Genomic DNA, 25,204 nt, shown 5'->3' with positions numbered 1-25,204 from the left:
TGCCCTGTTTCACTCTACATCACAGAGCCATGCAACTCCTCCACAGTCTCATCAATGTTCCGAGTAGAGGACGAAGCGCAAGCAAGTGTAACAAAAACAGTAAACACGGCAGTTTCACTCCTGGACAAAATAATACTAGCCCAGCTGATTGTTGACACCTCAAGTCCTTAATATTCAAGACACAGGAAGGAAGGCACCATCTTTCCACTGCCCTAGGTACTCAGGGCTTATCTCCACACTATTATTGCTGGAATGTAAAGAGACGGATAATCTAAGGAACTGTAATTTAATTTAGGATTGTTGTTTTAGTAGAACTGCTACTTTGTGAGTTCAGAGGTGGGGAATCTATAGTCCTCTGGATCTTGTTGGACTTCAACTCCCATCATCCCCAGTAGGGATGAAATGATCTGTCTATTTTGGTTCTCTCAGGGCTGGTCCACACAGTGATTTAATGTGAGATTGGTGCTACTTGCATCCCTGTTTAATTGGCAGGGTTTACATGACGTTGAAGGCAAGGTGAAGGTATGTCGCTGCTTTCCCCATTAAATCCGTATTAAACCAATCCCCTGAAAATGCCAAAAGTGAAGGGAAAACCATCTCTGCTTCACTGCATTCCTGCATGTAGGTACTTTGTTCTGATGCTTTTTGCTGAGTACTCTCCTTTCTCCGCCCACTAAACTCTCCATGAATTTCATCTTGTTTCCATAGGCTTAACAAGCCACTTCCGGTCACTCCCCTGATGTGACAGAAGGCACGCACGCGCGCGCGCACACACACACACACACACACGTCTCCCTAAAAAATGCATTTCACACGTACTTAGTAAAAAAAAGGGGGGTTTACTATAAATATTGCCACAGGTACTTGTCCTGCTTTTCCACCTCGGCCAGGTACATCGCCAGCTTCTCAATGCGCTCCATCGCGCGGACCTGGCAGCAGTTTTCCTCCTCAGCAACTTCTAGCTCAGCCTCTCTGCGGCAACTGACATGGTGTAAGGGGACAGCGGTGGGTGCCTGGCAGGCAGAGCGAGGCTCAACGGTGACGCCTGGGTAACTGCTGGCTACAGCTGTCATCGCTGGCTGCATGGCCTGGCAGTGCTCACTGAAGCAGAGGCCATGGATGCTGGGCTCCTGCTGAAAGCCAGGCTGGGCAGTCGCAGCAGTGGCGCCTCCTCTGCTCTCCAGCAGCAGCAGGGGTTTTACTGAAACTGACAGAAAAAGGTTTCTTGTGTGAGCAATTGACAAGAAACAATGAAACTGATAAAAAAAACCCTCCCCTTCTCCATTAGCAATGTGGATACTCCAGAGGGACTAAACATGTAAATGTGGGGGCGGGGCCACAAGGAAACAGTGCTACTAAACCTTTCCAGAGGAACGTCAATTGTGTGAATGGAAAACAGCGGATTGGAAGGTGGGAAGTGTGAACCTTGCAAATCTATTGCGATGCCAATAACTGTGTCTTTAACCTGAAGTGCAACCTCTGTGTGAATCAGCCCTCAGTTTCTCATTTTCCAGTCTTAAATGCAATTCTCCACAATTATGCAGCAATTTATAATCCCCCCCCAAAAAATTCTCATGAAAATTCTCCAGCATTTTAGTGTGAATTTCTCCAAATAAACAATTTTTATAGGCAGTTTCAACCAATGTACACATTTTTGCAAGCAATTTCTCATCACATAATGCCTTTTTGTATGTTATTTCCCCATATATTCATTTTTACACACACTTTCCCCTAACATATGCATTTTGTAAACATTGTTTGGTTGAGAAAGTGCATTGCAAAATTCAAATAAGTACAAATTTGGAAGGATGGCTGTGTTCCTTTTCCCATGCTGTTTCTGAAAGTGTGAATTCAATAATGGCTTGAAATGCAAAGGGAATCTAATTTTTTGCCCATCCCTAATCCCCAGCTAGCATGGCCAATGGTCCTGGATGATGGGAGTTGGGATCTAACAATATCTGCAGGGGCACAGATTGCCCACCTTGGATCCAGCTGATATAAGGTTTGGGTGGTTGTTGTTGAACTTGTAGACCGCTTTTCTGCTCTCTTTGGCAGATCAAGTCCCAGGAAGCTTCTGAGTCCAGCAATGCAACACTCTTTGCCTCTGGGTATAGAGAGAAGCAGAGAACTCAATTAGGTATCTGGGCAGCTACTGACAACCTGGCTTCCTTCCTGCGACACAGATGAAATAAAGAATGGCATGAACAAGTACGGTGGATAGGTAAAGCAGAATGCCATCCGTCTATTTCTCCCACTCCCAGTTTGCCTAGGGCAGTAAAATTCCCAGGGACTGGGCTGGATGGCTCTTTCCAAATAGTATGTGCCAACTGTTTAATAATATAAGGAGTGAGAGCTTTCCAGCTGTGCCCTTTTCAGCTTCAAAACAAGCAATATTTCCATCAGTTCAGCAGGGGATTTCACTAGCAAGATTGCAGCAAGATTGACAGAAATGATTTTGTCTAGTCCCAGATTGACTGGCATGTTTACTTAGCCTTCACTCTGGGCTGCTTTCAATGTGACTTTTAACCTACGCACATCTTTTTTAGGCCTGTGTGTGCAGACGTCACTTGGGACCAGGGGTGGCTGGTGAACAACTCAGTGTATAGTGCTTAACCATAGGAGGCCTTTTGTCCCTTTCCTATGCAAACACTGCTCCATTTGGCAGTGCTCTATTCCCCATCCCATGGCAATCCCTTGCCCCCCCCACCATGGGCAGCCCCATTGAAAGGAATGCGTATTTGCCAGTGAAATGTACCCAGGGTGATGGTGGTGGAGTATTAGGCTCAGAGGATGCAAGGGCAATCCCTACCACTGCATTCCTTTCTGTAGCAAAGGGACAGAAACTCATAAGCATCTGGAACCCCACTCTGAGCAATAGCCGGGGTGCTGACTCCAACAAAGAAAGGCCAGCCAGCATCTTTGGACCAGTAACACCAGAGGCAGAGGTGCTGGAAACTGACCCAACTCTAATATCATGATTGTACTGAGTCACAGCCTGTCAGATAAGGGGCTCTTGAGCCCAGGGACCCCTAAATCAGGGCCTCCTGAGTTCATGCCCTTGAAGCCTGCAGCCCCTAAGGACAGGATCCCCATATTGGCCCCAGAGAAGACTGGTGGTTCCAATGTCAGTGGGGCAGTGAATCTGTTCTGGGCTTTCGTTCAAACTTTTAAGGAGCTGTCCAAGTTGCTATTTTGGGAATAGGATCCAGCACCTTGGAGACCTCGAAAGTTTGAACTGAAGCCCAGAGCAGATTCACTGCCCCACTGACATTGGAGCCACCAGTCTACAGTGGTTGACCCACTGTTGCAGGCCATGAGCCTGTCAGAGGAGAGAAGTGCTGTGCTCCATGCCATAGGCCTGCCCCTTTAAGGCCTTCTGCTCCTCCCGAAAGGAGTGGAGTTTGGGAGGGGTGATCATCTGGTCCTGAAGGCATAAAAGGCTCCACTTACGGGAAGAAGTTGCTGCCTTGCTCCATTGTGCCCTATAGGTGTAATGTCATGACATGACAATAGGGGTCTACGGGAGTGGGGGCCGGGAGAGCTGCCGTGGAAAAGCAGCAGATGGGAAAAGAGTCAACTATTCCATCCACCACCAATTTCCCACTAAATATTGTTTGGTTCCAGAGTTTTCTCTATAAACTGCAGCAATTCTTTAAATACATGTATTTGTGCATAATATATAATTCCTGGATGACAGCTTGTTTTTTCATACCTAGAGTAGCCTGAATTCTCACTGGCTCCCTTAAAGGTATACACCAGGCTTGTGCTTTAGAGGACCTCCTGGCACACACAGCCAGACCTGAGTAGCTATAAAGCTAATGATAAACTTGCAAAGCATATTAGGACATGATGCAAGGGCCATATGTGCAAATACTGAGATATGCTTTACTTGGCCATAAAGGACTGCCTGAACATCTGTATTTAAGACCTTAGCCGATAATTAAAATCAAGAATGAATCGCTCTAGAAAACAATACTATATATAAAAATCATGGAAAGAGTGTCAAATGGCCAAAAGTAAACTCCTGTGATCAATTTCAAAAAGATGGACTTGTTAATGTTCATTTAGAAGAGATACATGTAAACGGCTTTATAAAGAAAGTATGTGTCTCTTAGAAGTCAAATTTCACATGGTGCTGATGTAGTGCTCTTTTCAGCCATTGTCATAATCATCAGCATACATTCAGTGGTGCCTCTAGCCCTGCAAATCTTCAAGTGATGAAAGCTCAACCCCCAGCTCCCCCTAAACTCCCCCCACCAGCACCATCTCTAGCTCTAAGCTCTATCCTCTGCCCATCTTTATAAATACAAATGGCAGGCAAGACACCCTGATGCTCCCCATCTATCTATCTAGGCTTATAACATGCTTTTTGGCCACATGTTGTTGAATTGAATTGAAATTGAAACTTTATTTTTACCCCGCCCTTTTTCCAAACTGGAACTCAGGGTGGCTTACAAATAAAACTACATGTAGTTAAAAACATAGAAAAACATACAATTAAAATGCAATTAAACTATGCACAACCTTAAAACCTTAAAAGGCGCTTAAAAATCTAAAAACAATTTAAAATAATACAAATAATAATATAAAACAATAAAACAAGCCTTGTAAAGCCCAATCCTAAACATCTTCTATCCCAAAAGCCTGTCGGAATAAAAAAGTATTTACTTGCCGACGGAAGGATGGCAAGGAGGGGGCCATTCGTGCCTCCCTAGGAAGGGAGTTCCAGAACCTAGGAGCAGCCTAGGTTGTGTAGAATGGCTTGTGTAGAACGGCTTACAATAAAAAATAATAAAGGAACATAATAAAACTCGTATTAGTTTTTTTTAAAAAACACACAAATATGTACAAAGTGAAAACACCAGCAATTTAAACACTTGATGGTTTTCCCTCATCTCCTCAGGCCATCAAATCTATACTATTCACTCCCCTTCTTCCTTAAGATGTTCTGACTACACTAGCAACTGTTATTGTACTGCTCTGAGCAGCCTTGGATTCTCATTCATCTGCATACGAGAATATATACAAGCTGTCATACCTCAAACGGAGACCCTTGATTCTCATAGGTCAGCAGGAGAATTCTCATGTATTTGGCCACACTGGAATTGAGGGAGATTCTGATGTTCAGATTGGCCAGGCAGCCCTCAAATCACAAACAGAAACCAGAGTTCTGGCGAGAGATGTAAAACACTCATGCTCATCCACTGAAAACTGGTGGAAGTAGGTTTGCCAGGTCAGAAGCATCCCAAACCCTGAGATTTCAGGGGCAAACCCCAGTGATGTCATGGGGTGGTCCCTAGTGATGTCATTAGGCATGATACATTAAACACCACAGTTGCTTGCAGCATACAATTCAAACAAAAATATTTCTCTGATTGTAAATTAAGATAGAAATTTTAGCTAAAAAATGGTGTTCCCAGATCCAGCTGAAGTGACATAATCATTCCATTTCACCTGCTTAGGAAGCCTGGGTAGGGAACATTTAATCTAGCCTACTTGCTTCTGGCAAAAAGGGTTTAAGTGCCCTCAGGCCAGGCCAGCCATTATAGGAAGAAAGGAGCCTAGTGTTGTGGAGATGTTAGATGGGAGCACTCAGGAGTAAAGAGAGATGCCCCTGAAGGATGCAATTCTAAATGCACTTATTAAGGGACTAAGCCCCAGAGAACTCAATAGAACTTACCTCTGAGTAGATATAGTTTGGATTGTGCTGTTGGTAAAGCTTGACAAGGGATCCTCTGCAAAGATATCCATATCCAAGCAGAGTTGGCAACCCCCTGGAATGCCCTGCCCCTGCCTTTTAACATGGCTGCCCCAAGCTTCTTTACAGATTTGACCCTTCACTTCAGGAAGTTAAGAGAAATGAGTAAGAAGATTCTCTACCCTTTTCTGCCTATCCTGTGGCCTGCTATAAACTTACTTTGACAGCTGACCCAATCCAGTGAGTAACAATTGACACAGAAAAAGCACACATTGTTTGGTCTACCTTCACAGGCAGTAGCCTGGAAACAATAACAATTGACGCCACACTTCCCAGTATGTGAATTCTCTTTTACCATTATCGGGTAAGAAATAAACCATCATGCAAAGAACAAGGTGCATCATCAGTGGGTTTAAGGGGATGGAGCTAAGTGCATGGAACCAATGTTGTTGCATATGTGGATGTAAGGAAGTGAGTTTAAAGGTAATTGAAATGCAAAAAGAAAAAGACAGTGATGATTTCCTAAATGCAACAACAAAATTCCTATGAGTAAGACAGAAAACTCAGCATCCCACAACCAGTCAGGATTCCTAACAAAAAACCAAAATTTAAAAAATCCTGGCAGCCAGTCAGCCAAGGTCACAGAAATCCCCATGTAGCAAACCTTACCCAGGGGCTGAAGTTAGTGCAGAATGCTGTGGCATGATTGCTGACATGAGTGAGACTCTATCAGCACATAATACCTTTGTTCTGAAATCTGCACTGATTGCCAATTGCTACCAGGCCAAATTAAAGGTGTGCTTTCCACGTTATGGGTGTCACGAAGTACTTGTTCTGCTCTTGTAAGAAATCAGTCCTTTAGTGTGGCAGCACCTACGCTTTGGAACTCCCTACCTATTGACATTAGGCAAACACCTTCATTGTACTCTTTTGGGCACCTAATAAAAAGATTTTTGTTAAAGCAATCCTATCCATGCATGTAGAAGCTTTTGTGTTTTTAATCTGTTTTTAACTCATTGTTGGTTTTATTATTTTGAATGTTTTTAAATACCTAACTGTTTTTGCCAATAATGTTATTGTTTTAATTCCTTCTGTAAACCGCTTTGAGGGGGTTTTTTAACTATAAAGTGGTATATAAATGATGTAAATAAAATACATAAATAAATTTTGGTATCACTGTGGCCTTTGGGTTTCTTTCCATTTTTAGGAACAAAGGAATCTGCCTTATACCGACATAGGCCATTTGGTACCATCTAGCTCCATACTTATGACTTGGACTAGCATTGGCTCTCCAGGATTCCAGGCAATAGTATTTTCCAGAGATTGAATTTTGGACCTTTGCATGTAAAACATATGCCCCACCACTGAGCTACAGCCCTGTTTAAAAAAGTATCTTTTAAAATTATTCTTTTCACCTTATGTCCCGTTCAGAGCGGGATCCACAAGGCTGAGACACAGGTGCAATTAAATCTTGTTTTATTAAAGTAATGGATACATCAAAAGCAGTGCGCTTCATAAGAATCTCTACACTAGCTCACTAGAGTTCCCTAACTACACTCTAGACATGCTCTGCAAAGTGTGAAGAAAGCTGACTCAGCAGCGTAAACCGGAAAGCTGCAGTCTTAAGTAGGGAAAGTCTTTGATCGTAATCTCTGACTCCGGCGCAAGTCCGACCTCTGTCCTGTCCGTTTCTCGCGGCATCACGAGCGGGGTGACGGGGGCGTGCCTCCAGCGGCTCATCTGAAAGAACCGGCTCCTTAGCACTTGGATGCACTTGGAGGTTCCCTCGAGCCGCTCGGTGAAGGGGGAGTTAATGCACGCTCAGAGGCAACCTCCGATGGCTCTTCTGATCTGTCTGGGGGTGATGCGCTCTCTTCTTCGGATATCACGCCATCCATGGGAATTGGCCCGAACACAACCTCACTCTCCCTCCCAAGGTCTTGTTGAGACTCCACCACTCCTGCATCTTCCGCACCCCCTGGCAGCTGGGGAGTCTGAAGCTCATGTCTTCCCTCTCCCACGCCCTCATGGGTGAGCAGAGGCTCAACACTGTAATGATGAATGCACAGCATACCTAGGGCAGATCCACACCATTCATTTAATGCACATTCAACACACATTTGAAGCACATAAATTCCACCACAGAATCATGGGAACTGTAGTTTGTTAAGGGTGGTAGGAACTTTAACTGTGAGAGTACATTTCCCAGGATTCTTTAGGGGAAGTCATGTGCTTTAAATGCGAGTTGGATGTGCTTTAAATGTATTGTGTGGATCTACTTAATAAATTTTGCCTGCATGTAAATCATTTTAATTAATTTTTAAAAATGGAAATCAGTTATAACATTTACTGGGTGACCATGGCACTCACCATCTCTCAGCCTAATCTGCCCGTCTGGATGAAAACAACAGAAAGGAACCATGACCACCCCAAAGAATAGTACACTTGAAATGTAAAGAATGTAGAGCCATAGTGTGAAATCAGATGCTTATCAGGACATAATATGAAGAAATACAGCATGACTGTCAAAGATTTACACAACCTGTAAAGATATTTATGGTGCAATCCTATGCATGTTTACTCAGAAACAAGTCCCAATGTATTCAGTGGGGCTTACTCAAACAGGTAAGCATGCACAGAACTGCAACCTCAAGTGTCACTCACTCAACCCAAAATTCAGAATCATGCCACTTTAAGCTGTTTTGCAACTGTTTTATACTTGTTTTTATTGTTATTGGATTTTAAATGGATTTATTTCTTGTTGTGAGCTGCCTTGGTTTCCAATCAGCAACACTACCTCACAGGGATGTACACACACACAGGAGTTGTAAAATACACATACGCCATATAATAGTTTATTGTCAAAACCAGCTGGTCATTGCAGAAAGTTTTAAAAAATAAAATAAAATCAATATTATTTACCTACATAATAAAAGCAGTGACACCTAAGTAAGCCCTGCCTAATTGCTTTAAAAATAGGATTGGAGGGTGAGAGAAAGATGTACAACACAAACACAATCCTTTGCTATGTTCACTTGAAAGTCCCATTAGTTTACAGCACAATCCTAACCATGTCTACTCAAAAATAAGTCCTATTGAATTCAATGGGGTTTGCTCCAGGTATGCGGGATTAGCATTACAGCTTTGCTCCCAGAAAAGTGAGATTAGGATTCAAGCTTCACATTGGGAAGATTTTTAAAACACTGCCTTCTTCAACAGCCCAGGAAAATTTAAACTTGTTTGACTCCTCATAATTAGAAAAGCATAACACATTGTAAATAGCATTTAGATCTCCTGCATACAAGTGAGAAAGAGACCTTAGCTTACCCAGTTTATGAGATTTTCAACAAGCAGAAAAAAACAACAGTTTTCTGGACTTGCAATGGGTTTTAGCTATTGCCTGGAGGTCAACAAATCCCTTGTCAATCACAACCCTGACTTCACTTATTGGTTACAAACCTGAAAGGGTGGGGTTAGAGCAGCCAGCTATGAGTTCATTTAATAGAAGTTGGGGGGGGCTGACATCACCCAGAGACGACCCCAAAAATCCAAGTCTCTGGATGAAAACTGGAGATCTGGCAACCCTAGGTGGAAGCCATTACAAGAGTACTCCCTGCTCTTTCAAATAAATGTTATGCATCATTTGGAGTAGGCTGATAAGTGCAGATGGGTGCCTGCAGGATTTTTTCCTGAGGAAGGGACAAAATAAATACTCCAAATAAATAAATAAATGTACATACATACAGTAACTAACATCAGCAGGTCTACCATTTCAAGCAGATGATGTAGATCTGGTGACTGAGTGGAGGGGAGGTCTGGCCAAGCTGGTCTCTGAGAAACTTGTATTCCAAGTCTATCCTTCTGTTGCTTTTTAATGGGTGATCCTGCTGTATCCTACAGCTTATCCACATGGGAGCATACCTTTGTACTAAAGACGCTGCTTTTACCATCATGATAGATTTGCAAGGTCCACACCTGGTAGCTTCAAATCCGCTGTTTTACATTCACACTAGTAGGCTTTCCTCTGGGAAGGATTAGTGTTGCTGTTTCCTTGTGGCCCCACCCTCTAATTTTACATGTTCCTCCCATTCAAGGCTGAAGCTGGGAGAGTGCCTCGGTGTGCAATTGACAAGAAAAAATAAAACTGACTAGACCTCCCTCCTCTCCATTGTCCAAGCCAGAGTGAAAGGCAGACGGGGGGAGTGAGTGAAAGGCAAAGTTGGCAGTGGCTATGGCAGCTTTTGCGGGAGGCAGAGAGAGTGGGAGCGGGCGATGGGTCATAAGAGAGCCTGCCCACTAAAAAAAATCAAAGCAAAGAGCCTACAAGGAGGAGCGCAGCTGAGACGGTTTTTCCTTTCCTTTTCACATTATAGTTGGACTGGGTTAATACAGATTTAAAGGGGGAGACTGTGTGATACCTTCTGCTTGCCTGCAATGTCATGTGAACCATGTGAATTACACACTCTAAATCGCTGCGTGCATGAGCCCCTAGTATCTGAACAATGTCTTTTCATTCACCACTGAAACCTCCATTCTTTCCTTCCCCCTCCTCAGCTCATAATACATTGCAGTGTTGCTGCCACAATCAACTTCATAGCTCCCCTACACTTAATTCCCCTAAAAAAACCCCAACATGCCTTACAACAACAGCAGATGAAGATAACTTCAGGCATACTCTTCCTCTTCCCCCCTCCCATGAAATTGGGGCATAACAACATTGGGCTACTTTGCAGGGCTGGAGTAACCCACACTCTCTTAGCCACAGCCTCGCCCCCTATAGTATGAGTGCGATAATGATGGACTTAATACCTGAATTCATTTCTATGGGGCAGCAATCAATTCTCCAGCACTGAAGACAAACACAAAAGGCTTAAAGCCAAACCAAGAAGTTCCTGCTCTAGAGTCTACCGGTTGTTTGTTTTCTCTCTGCCCCAGTGCAGAGCATCTACCTTGCATGCAGAAGGTCCCAGGTTCAGTCCCAGGCATCTCCAGGTAGGGCTGGGAAAGATGCCCTGTCTAAAACCCCAGAGAGCCACTGCCAGTATGTGTAGACAATATTGAGCTAGATGGATCAATGATCTGACTCAGTATAAGGCAGCTTCTTACGTATGCCAATTTAATATTAAGGGGAAGGAGGCGGGAATTAATGCACCACATGGGTGAACAGAAGAGAACTAGGAATGTAAGAAGGCATTGTTTTTGAATACTCAGCACTGTTTCTGTCCCACTGTCGTTCAACTTCCACCAAAGACTATGTTATTTGTCTCGCTGTCCACTGTGGTGAAATTACATAAACTATGTTATTACGTTACTCCACCATTCATTTCAATGCCAAGAAAACAATGCAAATAGGGGTGGGGGGGAATGCAATCAAATAAGTATCAGGGGCGGACTGGAAGCGACAACCGTGAACACCAGTCGTGTGCGCTGGATTGATGTCTGTCCTGAACATGGGACGAAGGAACAACCATTGGCAATTCCTGCTCCTGTTTTCATCTGAGTTCTCCAACATTCCTAGGGGAAACCGAACCTCACCTGCGGTCCCCCATCCCCTGCTTCTACCGAAGTCACTTTGCCTAAAGAGCCAGCTGTTGTTTTTCTTGCAGAGAGCGTCGCCAGGAGAAGCAGTTTCAGAAAGAGATTCACAGTCAAGGGGGAGGGTCCAGCTTCCTCTCCGGCTGCACTCCTCCTCTGACTTAAGCGTCCTCCTCCCCACCACATGTTTGTCATTCCACAGACGCCAAGTCTGCTTTTACTCACCAGGCTGCTGCCATCACATTCAGTTTGGCCCTAAGGGATGACGACGGTGGCAATCTCCACTCGCTGCCCCATTGCATGAGATGCCTGGGACCATTTCAGACTGTTTATTCCTGCCTGGTTACCACGGTGATTAATGCAGTGTTACTTGATATGATTAAACACCTACACTGGGAGCCATTTTCCCAGCCACAAGATCCTCAGCGTTTCCCTGAATGGTCTCAGTGCATCTGCTTTGCATTTTTCCTTTAACTCTGATACATTATTTTTTTCCCTTAAGAACACAGGAACCTTCCTTGTACTGAGTCAGATCATCGGTATATTTAGCAGAGCTTGGAAAAGTTACTTTTTTGAACTACAACTCCCATCAGCCCACTCCAGTGGCCATGCTGATGGGAGTTGTAGTTTTAAAAAAGTATCATTTCCAAGCTCTGATATCTAGTTCAGTATTGCCTACACTGACTGACAGTGACTCTCCAAGGTTTCAGGCAGGAAGTGTCTTCCAGACCTACTTGGAGATGCCGGGGATTGAACCTGGGACCTTCTGCATGCGAGGCAAATGCTTTACCACTGAGCTATGGCCCTTCTTCTGCCCTTCCTTTCCTCTTCTCTGTAACAGCTTCTCTACCTGTAGGAAAAGAGGAGAAATTTGTTCCATTCACATTTTAACACGAACTTACCAAATTTAGTCCCCTAACCTGAACCAATACGTTAACCGAAACACGCTTTTCCTTCAAAATTTGCGCTTTCCCACATTTTGCGATGGCGTCCTCCAACTAACGAATGCATACAAAAATATATATGCATTACATCAGTGCACACAAAAATGTGTAGATTAGTGAAAATGATGTACAAAAATGGATTCAGCGATGGGAAAACGGATTGCAAAAATGCATATACTAAGCAAAATTGTATGCAAATTAGTGTATGCTAGGAGAAATCTGTGTGAAAATGGATGCAAATTTTCAGGTGGACTTTTTTTTTTAAAAAAAGCAAACATAAGCAGAAATAGGTGAACTGAACTTAAAGCTGGAAAAATTAGAAACGGACAGAAACCAAACCTGTCAGATTCACCCATCTCTTCCTACCTCTGCCCCATTTCCTGCTCAGGTAAGTAGCCAAAGCTTAGTAGCAGAGCCATGAACTTTGGATGCAGAAGTCCCAGCTTCAATCCCTGACATCTCCCATTAAAAGAATCTCAGGTAATAGGGCTGCGGCTGGACTCTACTCAAGGCTTGCAGGGCCATTGTCAGAGTAGACACTATTGCTCTAGATGGACCAATAGCCTGCTTTAGGTCGACTTCATATGCTCCTCTCCCAGAGCTTGGAAAAGTTACTTTTTTGAACTACAACTCCCATCAGCCCCAGCCAGCATGGCCACTGGATTGGGCTGATGGGAGTTGTAGTTCAAAAAAGTAACTTTTCCAATCTCTAACCTCTTCTTTATCCTTCTTCCACAAATTTCCAGAAGGTGCCACAAAGGTGGATTGGCTATCAGCACTTAGTGAAAACACTTGTCTAAATTCCCTCATCAGCTGTTTGCAGTCTTGGCTAACAGCTGATAGCGTTGCTTGAGCTAAACTTTCCCAGTCCTTTCTTTTGGATTTGATCATCACCTTGATGCATATGGAACTCTGTCCTATGACCCTATCAACAACGGCACTTCCAAAGCAAGGGATGACATTGGCTGTGTTAGCAAGACTCCTCTGTAGACATGTTCCACATTCACACATTGTAGGAGTCTTGTGAAGTAGGATTTTTAGACACTGGCAATAGTGTGTCTTGGCAGATTTACCCAGTCCCTTACATTCACACAGGTCTTAAATATGGGGATATTTATTGAGCATACGCATGCAGACTCAAAATTTACACATTTAACACCTCAATGAGGAATAGCTCAGTAACAAATACATATCTATTAGCATAAATGGGGAAAGCTCAGTAACAATATGAGGGAATTAACTAACCAACCTTAATCATAACCAAATTAACATACACATGAAAGAGTAAGCACCTACGGCATAAGAGGAGATGGGAGGGGCGTTGAGTTCAGCACTACTGAAGAAAGCATGCTAGCCTGCCCTTTCTCTCTCAGCTCAATTTGCAAACCAGGCCTCAATCATGCGCAGCGGGCCAGGGAGGCCCAGAGATTGGCCTCTGAAACACAGTCTCTCACACACAGTCAAAGACAGGCAGAGGGAGCAGATGTGGAGGCTGCACTTCGTAGGGAAAGGACCTCCAGAAGACAGGATAGAGAGCAAAATACACCTTTCCCAGCCCTAGTGGGCAATTTGGAAGTATAACTGGAGCATGTTGAAATTCCTGGGTCAGGCAGGGAAACAGCAAATGCAGCAGACAGACCCCGACATGCTTCTTGGATCTCTGCTTTGGGTAACAAAGGTCCAGGGGAAAGCAGGAAAAGTAGTGGAGCCCTGAAAAGACCCTTTGAAGCAGCTTCAGCAATCAAGGACCTTCTGTTTCAGCAGGCAGGGGTCCAGAGATATTGAAGGAAGAGCAAGGGAGTCAGACCCCTGGGGTCTGGCCGCTAAAGTGATTCAGCAGGTGGTTTCAGGTAGTGCTATTCAGCATGGTGGAACTGAGCAACCAGGAACCAAAACTTGTGATTCAGCAGGTGATTTCACAGTAGGATTGGACAACCAGGGCCCAGAGCCCAGAATCCAAAAATGGTTCTAGGTGTCCAGTTTTTATACCTTTCTGGACAAAAGCCTCAAAGGAGAATTCAACACTGATTGGTTTGGACACATGTCTTTTCTTAATTTCCATACCTATGATGAGTCGTATGGTCAGGGTACTGGGCTTTCCTTTTGTGAAGACAGGTGGTGGTATTCACTTTTTAGCTAGCTTGATAAGATCTGAAAAATGGGCTCCTCTCCTGAGGGCCAAACTCTTACCATTGCTTTTGGTATTGCATTGATTGGATTGCCAAAGGCCATGTCCTGTGGATATGTCTGGCAACATCCTCTCAGGTGAGATGACAACCATAACAAGCTGTTTTTAGAATCATACAGGCCGTGTTGGGACAGAGTGTCTCTCAGGTTTATAGGCTAGTAGCCAATCTGCCAACAGCTGAATTTTGACATTTGTGATGGACAAGGTAATCCAGCAATGCTCTTTTTATGATGTAAAGAAGAATGCATACTCTGGATCACTGAACTTAATTTGTAAGTGCTCCTAAATATGTCCTCTTGCTTTGTAAGTTTAAAATACATTGCTAAACCATTAAAATGCTAGGATTTTTTTAAAAAAAGTATACTGTACAGTTGATTGCATCCACCAACACCATCCCGAGCTTTAGCACAGCCTCTGTGGACCAGTGCAGGCTGGTCCATTAGGGCAAATGGGGACCTGTCCCATCAACTTCAGTCTGGATTCCTCCAAGCCCACCTGCCTTCTTACTTACAACCAGTCGGGGAGGTGGTGGCCCTTGCTTTCTGCTTCTTAGTCTCAGGGTTGCCCTTATAGAACTTAGCAGGGAGGAGGACAGGAATAAAATTAGAATTAGTTGGCACCACTGTCCAATGGCTCTGGCTCCACCTATTGTCCAGCCATCACTTCTTGGGGCTATAGGGCTAAGACACGGGTGGTGTAAGAAGGTCGCTTTGCACTGCTGTCTTGTTACTTTACTCTAGCCTGAATGGGATAACAGGCGATGGTACGGAGAGACTCATTTCCACTCTAGGGGCGTAACAGAGGTTCAGATGAACGGAGGTCTTTGGGATAGCACAGACAGTAATAAAACTCCATCAGTTGGTATAGTTTTAGAGACAGATTTAGAATTAGTAAATCAATCTTCTACGAGCAGCTAAAACCCACACATCAAGTTATTGGGAAAAGGCTGATACCCCCACACTCTGCTGTTTGGAAACGTGGAGTATTGCTTTATGTCCAAGTTAACTTATTTCTCAAGGACGCAACGTTTGATAGATTTATGGGAAAATGGAACAGTAAGTTTTGAGACCTCATATGCCCATTTGTTTTGTTTTCTCCACCGTGAACTTTATTTGATTCATGTATTTTTTAATTTCTTTTGGTATCTGTCTGTAGAAAAATAAAAACGCGGGGGAAGGGGAACTCCATCAGTTGGGGTTGAAAAAACAACAGAATCTATGAAATATCACATAAATGCCAAATAATTTGAAACACTAATAATGTCATCCTCTTGCAGCATGAGACAGGAGTCGAAGTAAAAATAAACAGTTCTTAAATGATGCCATAGATATTGAGGAATGAGACTGTGGACAGTGCAAAGAGTGTTGACACTGGCGGAGGGGGGGATGTTCTCTTGGTAGTTGTGCCACTCTCAGAAATATGGGGAATGGAGGTCCAGGAGAGGGCTTTCTCTAAACTATGGAACTCCTTCCCCACAGAGGTGCATCTAGCGCCTGCATTATATGGGGGTCTGCTGGATGCTGAAGATGCACCTCTTTACCTTGGCCTGAAACAGTTAAGGTCCTTCTGTGGGACCTACTTCTTCGGTTGAATTTGACCTATACTGTGCTGCTTGTCTTTGGAATCATTTTACTTGCTTTTAATTGCAAGATTATATTGTTGCATCCTGGAACCTTATGGTGAAGGGCAGGTAAGAAATCTTATAAACCAAGAAACACTTATGAAAATCTCTCTTAGGAGAATCCTTTCACATTCATATAAAAGGGGATGCAGTGTGGGTGCTTCACATCCCCAGGCAGACCCTAACAGATAAGCAGAGATGCATCATGACAGAGAATCCTGGAGAAAGAGAGGGCTTGTAACTCAGTGGTAGAGCTCTGCATGCGGAAGGTCCTAAGTTTGATTCCTGGCATCTCCAAGGTGGACTAGGAAAGACTCCCCATCTAGAACCCTGGAGAACCCTGCCAGAGCTCAATGGACCAAAAATCTGGCTCAGTATAAGATAGCCTCCTAGGTTCCTAATACCAGTGTCTTCAGCTGCATTCTGTTCTGGCACTGAAATTTGAATGGTATTAATTTAATAATGGATTGGGTTTTTAAAACAAAAAAGGGAACAAGTGTGTCATGAATTTATTTAGGCTGCAATCAAACACCTATTTGCCTGAGCATAAGCCCCATGGAACTCAGTGAAGCTTCTGAGTGAACGTGTGTAGGATTGGATTACTTTCTCAACCCCTATAAAGAACATCAGAGTCAGCATCCGGCCAGTGGTAGTGAATCATGCCAAAATGCAAACAGTAAGCTTTATTTTACGTTACATGCTTTGGGAGGTCTCTTTTGAGACTGAAAGGCAGAATATAAATATGCAATTTTTTTAAAAAAATGATGCCAAGCGATTTGCATTTTGAAGGAATTATTTCCTGTACAAAATGCTAATTCTGTTTCTGAATCTGAAACATCTCAATCGAAGCTTGCCTGGTGAAATTGAAGCTTTTGACACACTAGGAAGATTTTTAGATATTTGCTTCAGCTCTACAAAGAGCTCCTGAGAGGATTCCTAGGTTCTGCCTTTCCAGGGGCCTTCGTCTCCTGCTTACTGCCTTCGTTTTCCCTCTTCTGCCAAATAGTTCAGGAGCACCAAAAAAAAAAAAGGAGGAGAGGGAGGTTTGTGGCTAGGAATGGGATTCCATTCCTATCCACCAGAACATGCTCGGTCTAGAATAAGAGTGGGGAACCTCTGGCCCACCAGATGCTCTGGGACCTAGTCTCCCATTATTCCTCAACACTGGCTATGCTGGCTGCGGCCGATGGGAGGTGTAGTCCAGAAGCTCTGGAGGACCATAGGGTCCCCCCCACCAGTCTAGACAGACACAAACAGCTATGGTCCCACGAAATGGGTTGGAGGGGGGGTAAGAGAGGGTTAGCGGATGGCTCCAAAACATGGCCTGTGTCCCCTCTTCTAGACATACAATTTCTCTCAGTGGGCCTGTTATGGTCCACAATATGTGTTCTGTGCAACCTCACTAACCACAGCAGAGTCTCGGTAGGGAAGTTATTTTGGCACTCCAGGCAGATATGGCTTTGCAAGTTAAATGGGCTTGGAGCATTTTACCAACAGTATATATTCTGTTGTAATTATTTTTTTTAAAAAAATGCTTTCCAACGAACGTGTTTTGTTTTAGATCCCCCCCAGGAGATTTCAAGAGCCACAAACACAGTGCAAACCCTTGGTTCATTCTTCTTGGTCTGCTAGCGAATCAGTAAAAATGGACATGGATAAAACATAGAAAACAGATCCTCCCCCCCAAAAAAATCTGTCGGTGCCTCATTTAGCCTGTAATTCTCAAAGCACTACAGTGGTGGAGTAAAGCTTGTACTAAGAGAGTGCTGTGAGGACTGGGCTATGACACATTGTTATCATATAGTCATCACATGGAAGGTAACTGGATGTGCTTCACCATAGCAGTCACTCAATGTGGCAAATATAATATTTTGGGGAGGGGGGACACAATGTTCACCATGTGGATCAAGTGGAGGGGCTCCAAGGCATGGCTGCACATTCCTGGTTCTGGCTGGCACTGGTGTGGAGATGCCTCAAACAATCAGAGAGATTCCCATGGTGAGCAGCTCATACGTGTTTTTGCTGCCATGTTGTGCCACCATCACAAATTGGAAGTAATTCTAGCAACCTTCCTTTCAGTAGTCATTCCATGAGGGCTGGTTCTTCAAGCAATTTCTGAGTAGGTAGTCCAATCTGGTGGAGGAAGCAGGAAGGCTTTAGATTGATTGGTAGCTGCAGCAGCAGCAGCAAAATGAGGTCCTCAGAAACACAGCTTGCCCCCATCTCTAGGTCCAACCATCACTGGATATGGGAGAGGGGAGACTCTGGGTTGTTTTCAACACAGCGCTAAGTCAAACGTTCCATCAGTGCAAGGATCCTTCCTTGCACAATGGAACATTCTCCCCCACTGCTTCCCTGCATACCCCCTAAATCTGTTTTGGGTGATTCCCTGAACCCTCCAGAGCAGATTTGGGAAGGTATGGGGGGAGTAGGGGATGAATCCCCTTGCACTAGTTGAAGTCACTCTGCTAGCTTAAGGATTTAGCTGAATACCACCCTCTTTAAGGGCAGAGAAGACAGACTTATCCATATTAGCTTATGTAAAGACTGATTTGAGCCCTCTGCAATAGGGCAGTGAAAAAATAGTTCTACTTGTATTCACATTCATTGCTTCATTTGGGCAATCTGTTTTGCTGCTCTGTGGGCATAGCTAGCTTCGTTCTGTTCTCACTTGGGAGAGATTATGCTCCACAATACACACCTGACCTGCTGAAACTCTCCTAAAATGCCCCAATTGATCTGTTCCTGTCCTTCTTCTACACTATCCACACTGACAATATGATAAGGTCATGCAGTAGATGCAATGGAGTGAAAACATACCACCATTCCATGTTGCAGTGGCTTGGAGAAGCCCAGTTTTCTTCTCTTCATCTTACCATTAGCAGCCTAATAACATGAGTTGAGCTGAGCTGTGGTGTTTTGCACAAAGATGTCCAGTTTGTCCCACAAAGATTCAGCTTCTAGAGCAGGGGTGGAGAAACTTTTTCAGCTCGAGGGCCACATTCCCTTGTGGTTAACCTTGCAAGGGCTGCACGCCTGTGGTGGGCAGGGCCAGAGGGAAAAGTGGATACAGAAATGAATGTAAGTTTTACTTTGTACAGTCAGGCTAGTTTCTACACCTACACCCCTCTCTATCCTCCATCCTGACCAACAAGAAGCATGATCAGAGTTCGAAGACAGATTCCAGCCAGGCAAAAACACTCAAGGAGGGGTGTGGAATTTGGGGAGATTTCCAAGGGCCAGATAAAGAAGCCTAGAGGGTTGCATGAGCTTTCCCCACCTCTGTTCTAAAGGCATGCTTGGCAAAAGAACATTTGGTCCAAACAAGGGAGCAACAGCCATGGGGGGGGGGAAATCACACCACCTACAGCCTCAGATACCGTATTCGGTACCAGCACCCACTGTGAGGCACCCATTCTTTACATGACTGTGCTTGAACTTGTCATGCTACACCATGGAGTCGCGGCCTTCCAGAGATGAGAAAGACCCATGGCGCTCCTTTAACTTAGACTCCAAGGTCACTCCAGCCAGCTGCGCAGCCCCCCAAGCCGTCAGGGCAGCCTCCTGCAGAACACCTGCCTCATGGAGATGAGTTTGCATCCCAATGAGGGATCTATTTCATTGCCAGCACAGTGTTCATTTTTCTGACATATTTACGAGTCCTCTGTCTCATTAATCTGATAAGTATTCATAAGATGTCCCTTTCATGCTAGAATAGCTAAGGGCAAATGCCTTTATTTGTCCATTCTTTACTGAGGAATTTCTCTCCAGAGTCAGCTGGGTAAAAGGTTTTCACCTTTTTAAATTCTTAATACAGTTTTCTCAATAATATGACTTTTATATTTGAGAAATGCCAACTTTTCTCTTTATCAAGGGTGCCATTGCATTCATCCTTTTTATTACCATGACAAGACAACGTTCCATTCCTCATTCCTTTCCATGCGCAGCCCACATAGTCCTTGCCACACCACACATCTTCTTCCAGCTGAATAGCAGCCTGTCATGGTAACAGTTAGATGAAGAGGGACTTGGGGAGAAGGGGTAGAAAGCCTAGTCTAGGAGAGTTTTCTCTGTAATTATTTTAAATGGTCTCACGTGGGAACTTCCTTCATTGTAATTAACCTTAATGCAAAAGTCTAGAACAAGAGGGCCCCCTTCCCCCAAGCTGCTCATTTATTTGTGTCTAACTCATTGTGATAAAAATGTCATGTTAATGCATGCTAATTTTTCCCCATCATGCTATGCGGCACATATTTAACTCCTGCCAACTGATTGTTACTACTTTGCTGGAATTTACAGTTTTATGTGCCTCTATTTTACACATCTCGCACTAATGGGAATGTATAAGTTCCAGGTCTCCTTAAATGTGTGCCTTCATATGCTGACCCACCCTTCCTTTGTGGATCTCGCAGCAACATTCAGTAAAAGTAGGTACATGATGTGACATCATCGCTAAGAAAGGAATGAATTGTTTCAGCCACTTTGTGTTGTGTTTGGGGGTTCCAAAATGGTTGTTGTATGTTAGAAGTTGTTCTTCCCTGGAGGGTCAAAGGTTCAGCCCAAAAAACTGAACCTAAAGGGGGAAAATAAAACCTAAAGACTTAAGGGAGGGGGGAGAAAAATCTAACACATTGTGGGAAATAGACATCTAAACAGAATGCCACTGGCCTTCTGATGTTGAAGAAGGTTAGAAAGTACATAAATAAAACCGACAAGTAGAGTTAGAGAAAAAAGACAGTTGAAATCAAAATATACCAGAGGGCTGCAGTAGACCCAAACTCCAGGAATAGAGGGAGTTGAACACAGAGGCCTGGAAACTGCTTTATTGCTACGTATTGGCTTGGGTAAGGAAACAGTCTAGATTAAATGTAGCTGGATGCCTTTTCTGTGTTATTTTAATTTTGATCTTATGGTTAACTGTTCAAACTATTTGAAAATATAATTTTCCTTCCTAAGAATATTTTTATAATAACTTTTTAAGTCTCTCTGTCATACAAATCTCTTTTAATGAAAGCTATATTTGTTTTGACTATATTCACACCATGCCTAGCTGCCTTGCCACCGCTACCCAGTACTGAGAGTAGGCTGGGCCAGTAAACAAGTTCTAGAGGTTAACAGGCTGTTTAGTGCTGACAGCCAGGAAATAAAGATATCCACTTGGTGGGGACCAAAAGAGGATGGGTTTTCCCTTCCTCTCATAGTCCCCATGTCACCACATTCACTCTCGCTGTTTCCCAGCCCCACTACATTGGCTGCTGCCTGAGAGGGGTGTGAAAATGCTGGACACAGTGATGTCATATCACATGTCTGCTTTCATGAAAGGTTACTGGGAGATGTGGCTCTGTAGCCACATATTTAAGGTAAGATAAAGTTCTACCCTTACACAGATCAGGAGTCAATCCTTCCCCCTATCCTACTTCTATCTACCAGGGAGTTCCCTGTGCTTAACTATGGTGTTTCAGCACCAGCAACTAATAGGATAGGCTTAGTTTAAAAGTAGTCCCATCCCATTGGCTGGGAAACAACTGGAAACAGTACCAGCTACCTCCAACAGTGTGACATCTCCATCAACAGTCCATGTAGCTTGTCCTACAGCTAGAGATGGGGGATGAAATTCAATTCATTTTGTTTGTATTTAAAGGTGAGCCTTCCTAATTTGTACATTCCAAAACAATACATGAATTTCATCCTTTGAAATTCACACTCCTCCAAATACTGCAGTGCAGTTATCCAGCCAAGTACAAAAATGCATATGTTACTTTAAAGTGCCCATAAAAATGCATATATTAATGAAACAAACATTCCAAAATGTCTTATATTAAGGAACGTTGCTTTGCAAAAACGTGTATATTAAGGAAAATTGCATATAATTGTGTGTATATTAGACAAAATTTGCACTAAAATGCTGATACGTTTTTAGGAGGACTTCTTTGAAAAAAATCACAAACTGATGTGGAAATGTGAACTGTGCTTGAGACTGGAAAAATGAGAAACTGAAAATTGACAGAACCCATGGCCCTTCAGATGTAGTTGGACTCCAACACCCATCAGCCACAAGCAGCATGACCAGTGGGAGCTACAGTCTCGCAAAATCTAGAGGGCCACAGGTAGAGATGGGCGAGAATTTAGATTCAGTTCGCATTTTAAGTCAAATTTATAAAATGCACACATTTTGAAACAACATGCGAACCGAAACATAGCCATCGTTCAAAATTTGCACCTATTTGAATTTTGTGATGCAGTTCGCCAATCAAACCATATTTACAAAAATGCATGTTAGAGGCAAATGTGCATCAAAATGAATATATGAGTGAAAACAAATGCAAAAATATATGATATTATAAAAATGGCTTGCAAAATTGTATACATTAGTCAAAACTGCCTACAAAAATGTGTTTATTAGGAGAAATTCCACTAAAATGCTGGAGAATTTTTTAAAAAATCGCAAATTGCTGCAGAAAGGCGGAGAACCCAGTTTAAGATTGGAAAAATGAAAAACTGAGAGGAATGAAACTGAACGAACTTCCATCTCTAGCCACAGGTTCCCCAACCCTGCCCTACAGCATCTGTTCTAAGGCTTCATAGGGAGGAAATCACTAAGATCTAGCACCTGTCCTAGCATGGCCACCCGGCTGTTTTCTATGTCCTGGATTGCTCTGCGCTTAGCAACACTGAGATGAAGGGGCTCAAGCATCCTCTGCCATCACATTCCCCAGGAACATGGTGGCAGCAACATGAATCCTTTTCCCTTGGTGCTACCACCAGAAAGCCCAGGATCCCCCCCTCCATTCAGTTGGCATCACTGAATAAATTCACATAGCTGCATGAAGGACCGTGACTCAGTGGTGGAGCATTTGCTTTGAATGCAGAAGGTCTCAGGTTCAATCCTTGGCATCTCCAGGTAGGGCTGGGAGAGACCCCTGCCTGAAACCCTGGAGAGCTGCTGCCAGTCAGTGTAGACAATACCGAACGAGATGGGCCAGTGGCAGCTTCCTGTATCCCGATGACTACAACTCTCATTGTCTCTGGCCGTTGGCCATATGGAGGGCCACAGATTCCCTAGTCCTGCCAAATGGTGACGATATTCGCAACATCATTTCCTCTGAGAGTAGATTCATTCCTTCTCACAAGGACACACTGAGCACAGATGTCACGTATTGGCTGGATCAGCTCTCACATGTGGCGACCCTTTAAGCTGATTCTAGACTCTGTTATAAGGCAACTTCCTGTGTTCATATGTGATTGCTGCCACCAACCATCTTTCTCCACCAAGTCCTTTTCATTAACATTTGGATTTTAGTGTCCAATCTAAATCAATACGGTGATTAAAACAAAACAGATGCTCAGAGCGGTAAAAACAGGAAACCATCGAAAGAAACAGCACACAACAAAGCAACAACAGGTTAAATGTTTTAAGACGCACATATGCGCATTTACTGGGAAATTGCCTTGCTCTGGGACAGGTAATAGCAGCCCTACAAGGGCATTCTAGATATTTGCCAACTTTGCGTAGAAAAGAACCTTTGCAGCTATGAGGGAATCTACAACTTGGGTTTGTGGCAGAAATGAGTTGCTCCCTCAAACTCTTCACCCCTGCTGGGCAGAGTAAATGAAAGTCAAAGGGAGATCTGATCACTGAGCTGCCTCCCAGCTCTTCCTTGATTAGCCCCACTCTATCATCATAAGGCCTTCTGTGACATCATGCAGTCACATGAAATACGGTGCCACGGCGCTGAAAAAAATGCGGCCCAATTATCTGATTAGGCAAATGGAGCAAAGCAGGCCAAAAAAACCCCACCAACTGAGTAGGAAGACTGACTCAAAGAGTCAATCTGGTTGCGTTTGTAATTACTTAATACAGAAGAAAATTTCGGTCCTTAACCTTCCTTGATCTCAGAGTTGTTTCTGCTATCCATGGCAGTCAGGGGTTTATTGTTATTATTATTAGCAGAGTGTACATGGGGCCTCAGATTAGCCAGTACTAAAGATTTACATAAGAAATGAACAGGAGTCAGGCACTTTATTCATCATCTGTGAACGAGATGCCAGGTTCCAACCTCCACCCAGCCATTACCATAATTGCCAGTATTCGTTGTCCATATATCCACATTGTCTTATTTTGCCACTACCTCAGAATTATTAGATAGGAAATATATTGCTGGAAATGGAACTAACTGAAAACAAAAGCTACACTGCATTTGAAACAGGTGAACGTTTCTCTCTCCAATCTCCCAAATGAAAAGTACAATGAGCCAAACGGATCCTAGCATAAAAACTCTGTGATATGAGATGGCTAGCATTGTGAGGTCACAAAATCCATGGCTTCAGAGCACCCTTGAATCTCTGAATAAACTTGATCTCAGACAAGACTCTGGGAGGGATGAAGGGGATGGTCTGAATCTGGTCCGTATTCCTTTCGGATGTCTCTGCCAGCAAGAATGGTCCATCCCATTTCTGTGTAAAATCTTTTTTTAAAACCGCTACACACAACACACACGCATACAGATGAGGTGATCCAGGGGCTGACTCTTCCTCTTCCTCTTCTTCACACAGATACTAATGCTTTAGAGTGCTTAGTGCTGCACGGATTGAAATTGTGGCCGCAATTCCTCCTGAGAGCCACAGGACATTATGACATGCCATTGCTCTCAGGGAGATTGTGGTTTTTTTGGTTTTTTTAAGTGGCTTTTCCCATCCCATCCATTATTCCAGGAGAAGAGAATCAGGCAAGCCCACTTTGGAATTTGAAGTTACTCTGACAATCCAGATTTGGTTTCATACCTGGGTAAAGATACTGGGCTGACTTAGGCTGCATACACGGCATATATTTAAAGCACATGGTGTCACTCCAAGAATTCTGGAAACTGTAGGTTATCCCTCAGAGCTACAGTTCCCAGAAATCTTAACAAACTACAGCTCCCAGGATTCTTTGGAAGAAGCCATGTGCTTTTGATGTGCTTCAATGCAGTAGCAGCCAGCTGGGTGGCAGAGGTAGGGCTGCCTTGCTCTCCTGCCTTCCCAGAACCACTACAGTTAAACAACAGTTCCCAGGATTCTTTGAGGGTGTTGAGCCCCAGCTCTCCCAGGGGGATCAGGGTGGGGAGCCGGCCGAGCCCCAGCCTCCCCAGATAGAGCAGGGGGAGGAATCAGAGGTAGATGAGACTTTCGAGGACAATGAGGGAGGGGGAGTAGTTGACAGCCTGCCAGTTCCCATAGAG

The 25,204-nt window shown here is 43.8% G+C and overlaps 1 long non-coding RNA gene across 2 annotated transcripts; it reads right to left on the bottom strand.

Moving 5' to 3' along the window:
- Window positions 1-838: 838 nt before the first annotated feature.
- Window positions 839-11,647, bottom strand: LOC133384251 (uncharacterized). 2 transcript variants are annotated; one of them, XR_009762469.1, is made up of 4 exons: window positions 9,439-9,535; window positions 5,039-5,170; window positions 1,982-2,104; window positions 839-1,207 (listed from the first exon to the last, which is right to left on the bottom strand). It is a non-coding gene; the product is annotated as an uncharacterized LOC133384251 (long non-coding RNA). The 2 variants fall into 2 exon arrangements; XR_009762468.1 differs by lacking the exons at window positions 5,039-5,170; window positions 9,439-9,535 and adding an exon at window positions 11,459-11,647.
- Between the last annotated feature and the right edge of the window lie 13,557 nt (window positions 11,648-25,204).

Source organism: Rhineura floridana, chromosome 4, assembly GCF_030035675.1.
Source record: "Rhineura floridana isolate rRhiFlo1 chromosome 4, rRhiFlo1.hap2, whole genome shotgun sequence".
In the NCBI taxonomy this organism is placed as follows: Eukaryota; Metazoa; Chordata; class Lepidosauria; order Squamata; family Rhineuridae; genus Rhineura; species Rhineura floridana.
The sequence above is the reverse complement of the archived record's forward strand: the minus strand, read 5'-3'. Positions and strand labels throughout refer to the sequence as shown.